Source organism: Mustela erminea, chromosome 18, assembly GCF_009829155.1.
Source record: "Mustela erminea isolate mMusErm1 chromosome 18, mMusErm1.Pri, whole genome shotgun sequence".
Classification (NCBI taxonomy): Eukaryota; Metazoa; Chordata; class Mammalia; order Carnivora; family Mustelidae; genus Mustela; species Mustela erminea.
This window is the reverse complement of record NC_045631.1, coordinates 1,020,577-1,027,257: the sequence shown is the minus strand read 5'-3', so window position 1 is coordinate 1,027,257 and position 6,681 is coordinate 1,020,577. Positions and strand designations below refer to the sequence as shown.

The 6,681-nt window shown below is 61.6% G+C and overlaps 1 long non-coding RNA gene across 1 annotated transcript; it reads left to right on the top strand.

Annotated features, from left to right (window-relative positions):
- The first annotated feature begins 1,202 nt into the window (after positions 1-1,202).
- On the top strand, positions 1,203-3,405 carry LOC116576897. Its single transcript, XR_004280336.1, has 3 exons — positions 1,203-1,490; positions 1,835-1,916; positions 3,129-3,405. It is a non-coding gene; the product is annotated as an uncharacterized LOC116576897 (long non-coding RNA).
- The last annotated feature ends 3,276 nt before the right edge of the window (positions 3,406-6,681 follow it).

Sequence of the window (6,681 nt, the reverse complement as noted above, 5' to 3'; positions counted from 1 at the left end):
ACCTCCCCACTCCTATGTGGGCTCGTTAGGCCCTTGCTGAGAGCCGGGACTGTTGGAGGAACCTGACACTGATAAGAATGCAACCCCAGTTATAGGATCATAGCACACACACAGACAAAACTCTACGAATGTGTGTTCATGCTAGTGGGGGCATGCCTGCGTGTGTCCGTGGAGGCACCTGACCCAGCTTGGGGGAGTCGGAGAATTTAACCTGGGGGGTGGATGCTTGGTCACATTCGGGATGGGGCTGGAACAAGGTGGGTAGCAGGTCTGGCTGGATCAAGCCAGCTGTGGCTCCTGAGTCCCTGCCTTGTAAGACCTCGGGGGATCCCAAGGAAGGGGGACTTGGCCAGGGCTACATTTTAGAGAATGTAAAGGCCCACATTTTAAGATGAGATTATTTTTCTCCACCTTTTCCCTCAGAAAATATTCCCCTGGAAGTCTGTTGTGCAACAAACAGGACACTGTCTGCGCTGTTGGGAAGATGTGGTGGTCGGAGAACCCCCAATCTGTTGGCAAAAAAAAAAAAAAACAAAAACAAAACAAACAAACAAAAAACCAGAAGGAAACAAAGAAACTGAACACAGACGGAGTAATTCATTATTTCCTGGAGGCCGTCTGCAGGACTGTTGGGAGCTATTAGGAGCGGAACTCGGAGAGGTTATCTCTATGACGCCGGAGAGAGATAGATTCTTCCAAGGAGACAGCCCCAGTGATGGGGGAGAGCGAGGGCGTGGGGGCCACTGAGGCTGTACCTCTCTGGGGTCCTGCCTCTTGGGGAGGGAGTAGGGGAGGCAGGCTGGTGAGGGGCCCGGGCCTCCCTGTCCGCCTGGAAATCGAGGTGGCACGGCTCTAGGGGCTCCGGGCACTCGCTGTCACTTTCCTTCTCGCGGCTCCCTAGAGCTCGGGGGGAGCTGGACAGAGATGGGTGGGGATCCTGACGCCCATCCGAGCCGGGCCACCTCTCCCTCCACGGCAGGCGGGGGTCAGACTGAGATGTGGGTGGGGACGGGTGGTGACGTGCGTGGGGCTCTCCCAGGGAGTCCAAGGGGAGTCGGAGGCCGGGGAAAACCGTCTTGGCCTGAGATTCTGTGGGTCAAACTCATACACACAGAACCATGGCGAGAGGGCCCCAAGCCCCCACGGCAGCAGCCATGACCAGAGGCCGGTCTGGGGACTGTGGTCTTGTGGGGGCAGGACTCCTGCCCCCTTCCCTGCCCACATCCCATTTCCAGCCCCTGGAGGAGAGCTTCCAGCGGCCCCGGACAGAGGTCAGACGGCCGTGGGCATCCCGTCCCTGCTCACCTGCCAGCCCAGGGACTTCTCAGCCTCCCTGAGCCATCCAGGGGCACGTGCGTCCAGAACCAGCTGCCGGCACGGTCCGTGACCCCAGACCACCTCTCTCCCGCCCCTGCGCCAGCACCCTCCATCCCCACTCCGGCTCCTCTGAGCCGGTGCAGGGGGTTGGCCGCCGTGTGTGAGCTATGCAGGTATTCTTCCCTGTAGTGGACACACTCCTTCTGGCACCCCATGCACAGAAGACGGTGGGCACCTCCCAGTTTCCGGGGAATGGCACCCGCGACCCTCAGCCCTGTCCGGGAGTCAGGGTCTAGTGTTAGAAGCAGACACGGACCCAACAGGCACCCAGATGAGGACATAACTGCAAAGGTTCCTAACATGCCGGGAGGAAGTCACACACAGGGTTGGGGCATGGGCCCATCTCCCTTCCTCCTCCTCATCCCCATTCTCCAGATGGGTAGACCGAGGCTGGGGGGTGGGGGTAAGCAGAGCCGCAGGGCCAGAGCCTCAGCCCTGCGTTTCTGCTCCTCCTCAGCAGAAGGTCCTGCCTCGGATCCTCTGTAGGACCACAGAGGAAGGGAACGGAAGGAACTAGAACACAGGGAGCTCTTCACCCGGTGAGCCTGCCCTGCCCTGCCCTGCATGGAACAGTTCTCCCCTCTCCCTGTCCCCAGGTCCCTCCATGCAGCCACAGATCCCTCGGAGAGGCGGCCCTCTTCCCCTGTCCTTTCCGAGTCCCCTGGGCACTGCCGGTGACATCAGCCACATCCTCTGGGACTCAACAATGTCCTTCTCATGAAAGTCCCTCCTACCTGAGATGGGGGATGGCACGTGCGTGTGGATGTGAGGCGGCTGCCGGGGAAGGAAGCCAGAAGCTTTTCTGGATGGAGGAGGGTCCGCTATGCGCGCCCCTCGGGAAGGGTCGGAGAGGACAGGAATGTGGCCTATATGCCTTGCAGGTTTGCGGGGATGATGGCCTAGTGAGGTGCCCAGCACCTGGGCATCCTCCCTTCCAGGGGCTGGCGGGGGGCAGTGGCCCCACGGCGCTGTCTGGGCAGTGAGCAGGGGAAGGGTCACAGGCACAGCCCTGGCCCTCCTTCTCTGGCCCCTGTGTCTCCCCATCCGGACTTCTACTCAACCACAGTCTGGGGGTGCCCAGTGGGCCAGGGGCGTGCCCTCAAGAGCGCCACTCACGTGGGATTGACATTCCTCAGAACCTGGTGGGCCCCAGGCTGGTATCAGGCCTCCCACACTTCTATGATTTGGAAATGCCACCTGTGGGTGCTTTCTGGACGCCCTCCGCCCAGCAAGGCCACCCTGACGTCCTGGCACCCACCTCGCCGGCCAGCTCCCTGGGCTGCAGAGAAGGCATCACCCCATCATGACCCCTTCTAACAGACATGTCTCCAGAGGGCCCCCCACGGGAGCACGAGGCAGCCTTCCCAGGCCACTCTGGGTGGGGAGCAGGGAAGCCTGTGGGCCAGCAGCCGAGGGCTCCGTGGTCAGAGCAGGTTGCTGGGCGCCGGTGCCCCATCAGCCCACCGAGGCCGGTGGCAGGGGACCAGCTCCGTGAACCCTTCATACTCTCCCCAACGCGGGGTCTTGCTGGCGGCCAGCTGAATCCCCCAGATGACTGCGGGAGGGCTGGATGCAGGAGCCTATGGCCTGAGGGGGTGGGAGCCGTCTCTGAATTCCTGGGAAGCTCCGTAGCCAACCACTGGGGACCCGCTCGGATTCATTAAAAATATGTCATGCTAGACTTATTGCATTTTAAAAAATCAATCAATTATTTATTTAATAAATATTTAGTGAGCGTGTCTATGTGCCAGGAATTAAGTTGGAGCCCAAGGACAGAGCTGTGAACGAGATGGACAGTTCCCTGTCTGTGCGGTGGCTGGCACCCCAGGTGTGGGGGCCTGTGACGGTCCGGAAGGAGACGAGAGACAAAAACACGTGTGCCCTGGGGCACGATGGCGTGATGCATTTTCTGCAGCCCGGGAGCTGGTCGGCGAGCCACGTCAGGGCGACCTCGCTGGTCGGGGGTGGGGGGTGGCGGTCCAGAAAGCACTCACAGGTGGCGTTTCCAGATCATAGGAGTTGGGGAGACAGCGCTGTACACAATATTTGCTGGGACGTGTTGTGTGATTTCTCCGCAGCAGGCCGCGCACTGCACCTGCCACACGCGTTTTATCGAGCCTCATGACAGCCCGCGTCGTCTCTCTTTCATAGGCAAAGACGGTGAGGCTCAGAGAGATGGTGACTTTCCCCAGGTGGGAGGGGAGGTGCGGAGCTGGGACCCGAGCCCCTGCCCGGGCTGCTCACCCTGCGGCCCGTGACCACCAGGCTGTCCCCGTCGATGAAGGGCAGAAATGGGGGCTGACGGCCCACACTTTACTGGGTATTTCCTGAGGTGGAGGGCCAGGTGGCCGCCTGTGGAGGAGCAGGGCCGTGGTGAGGGTCTGCAGCCTTGTGTACCCGCGGGACTCAGCAACCTGAATGAGGCTGGCCGGTCTCCTCTGCAGCCACCGCCAACCTTACCCCAGCCACATCGAGTTACCGGGAACTCCTCCAACATACCGCGTGTTTCTCACCTCCCTACCCTCACGCAGGACAACTCCCCTGCTTGGAATGGTGCCTGCTCCCTGGAACTCAGGTCATGCCTACTTCCCCTTAAAGAGTCTGCTGAAATGTCACCTCCTCCATGAAGCCTTCCCTGAATTCCTCTAAACTTTCAGTGTCACGCCCACATATGCATACCCAGCTGCTTGCCTTCCCACAGCAGGCAAACGCTGCTTGTGCTCCGCTACCAGCAGAGGAATGGTTTTGGCCAAGTGGCGACGGGCTTGAAGCTACAAGCCCCTCAGCAGGTGCAGTAGGGCTCCTTGTTTGTGGTACGTTCTCACTTCGGGCGTGTTTCCTTGCCCAGGGCTCCACATTGGACACTCCCTGGAGGGACTGCCTTTTCTGATCAAAGAGTCTTCTGAGTTCAACACAAAATCTAATGCAATGGGTGCTTTGCTCAGTGATTAAGTGAAAGGAAGGAGGAAGGATGGGTGGGTAAACCAGTGACCGATGTGCAGTTAGGAGACAATGTACCTACTTGGAATCCAATCACGGATCCAGAAAGAGAGAAGCAGATGGCGTCAAGAGACAGACACAGAGGCAGGACTGGAGTGGGAGCAGAGGGTCTGGTCTCTCACTCCAGACCTGCAGGGGAGTGGGAGGCGGCGACTTGACGGTCAGTGGTAACTGGACATGTCAGTCCCACTGTGGGACCGCCAAGGTGTTAGCGAACCTTCTGGGATATGGATGAAGATGACATGGGGACAGCGGTCGAGCAGTCCCAGCTGTGCTGACAGGACAGCTGTGAGGCAGAGCTCGATGGGGGCTGGGAGTGGCTCCACTGTCAGGCCTAGTCCAGGAGGCCTCCTTGGGTCCTCCTACGGGTCACCGCTGCCACAGAGGAGGCTTCGTCCCAATCCTGACCCTCTGTATACCTTACCGGCGGCCCGCACCCGTCTCCAAGCCCTTCTCCAGCACTTCCTGGATTCTGCCGTCTCCCTCCTCCTGCATGTCTCTCCCGGAGACCGCAGCTGCTCTTACCTCTCTCCCGTGCCCCCTGGAGGGCTTTTCACAGCAGGTGCCGTGTGGCACTGGGCACACAAAAGGCACAGATGCCCAGCCAACCTTTCTCTTTCCCGAGACGACTCTCCACCCTTGCAGGAGCACACGGCCTTCCCAGCTTAAGTGCTGTCCCATGAGCCCTCCTGGAAGAGCTCCTGGGCTCCACGCGCTGTGCCCGTCGGGCATTCGTCCACTTGGGGCGTCAGGAGCTTCCTCTGGAAGGTGGCACAGGAAGGCAGCCCCTGCCTTACTGTGAGTCTCCAGTGAGATAAAGGGCAGGAGGCAGCTGGGCCAGCGTCACCCACGTGAGCCCCGGGCAAACACTCACAGTCTGTAAGGGACGCGCCCAGGGGCTCTTCTGCCAAGCCAGGGACACCGGGGCAGCACTGGGTGTGTCTCACCCCGGTACCCTCTCACCCAGCACGCCCACAGCTCCAGAGGGGATCGACTCTGTTCTAAGTATGGGGCTTGGATGTGTCCCCTCAAGCCAGCCCCTTCCGCTCTGGTGCCACCAGGCTGTCCTTCACACAGCGGGTCTCCGACGGGTCCCAGTCCAATCCCTTCCTTGCCCGCCCTGCACCTGTTGAAAAGCTGTTCCTCTGAGTCTCGCCAAGCAGCTCTGCCCCTAGCGGTCGTGAGACGCACAAAACTCCCTTTTAGGAAGCCAGGGTCAGAGCCGCACCACAGCCACCTGCTCCCGCAGCCTCTGCTGCTGCTCAGCCTCGGGGAGCATCTCAGCAGCCAGCCCTGGGTGAGGACAGCCCCCCCCCCCCATGCACCCGCAGGGGTGCTGCTGTGGCTTGGAGGTTTCTGAGGAGCAGGGGTAGGGGAGACACTTGGAGGGGAAATCCTTGGGGTTGGATCCAGCCCTTTGCAAAGGGCGGGGGGGGGGGACTGTGGATAGCCCTGTGGTTGTATACCCGAGTGTCTGTATCGGTGCCTGCTGCCACGTGTGTGCGTGTGTGTGTGTGTGTATGCACGCGCGTGCACGTGTGCCTCTGGGTCCCTGCCCTGTGTGACTCTCTGCAGGAGTGTGGCACTGCTTCCGTGGGTGACTGTATCTAGGTGTGTGTCAGTCCCCGAGGGTTGGTGTGGGGCAGTGTAGTAGCTGCCCTGAGCCTGCCGGTGGGGGACAAGGGTCTGGGATGTGTCCGTGCAATGGTGCCTCTGTGTGTGGCTGTGCCCATGTGTCTGTGTGCGTGAGGACGTGGGTGTCCGTGTCCAGCCGCGGATGGGACAGTGAGTCAGTGTGTGTCTGTGTTGGCACCGGAGTACCACCAAGTGTGTGACACTGTGTGTGCCTGTCACCGTGTCCCAAGCGGTCTGTGAGTGGGACAGAGCTGTGTGTGGGTGGGTGTAAGCGCGAGTGGGTGTCCGCGGGGCTGGGAAGCAGTGACTTGGTGTGTCTCCATCAGCCGGTGCCCCGTCCCCGTGCGTCTCGGTGATGTGGCAGTGTGGACACGCGTGCGAGGGTGTGAGCGCCAATGCACCCGCCGGCTGCGTGCACCACACCAGCGGGGCCGTGCGTGTGCGCGCGAGGGTGCCGTGTGCGCGCGTGGGCAACGCACGCGTGTCCCTCTCTCTGCCCCGGCGCGCCGGCCTCACGGGCCGGCCCCGGAGAGGCCCTGACCCCCAGCGCGCCCCCTCCCACGCGGCGGGCGGCGGCGGGCGCGGGCGCCTCTAGGACCCGGGGCGGCCGGCCGCTGTCCCCGGGCCGCGCGAGTGAGCATGTGCAGAGCCCGCCGCCCCCCGCCGCCC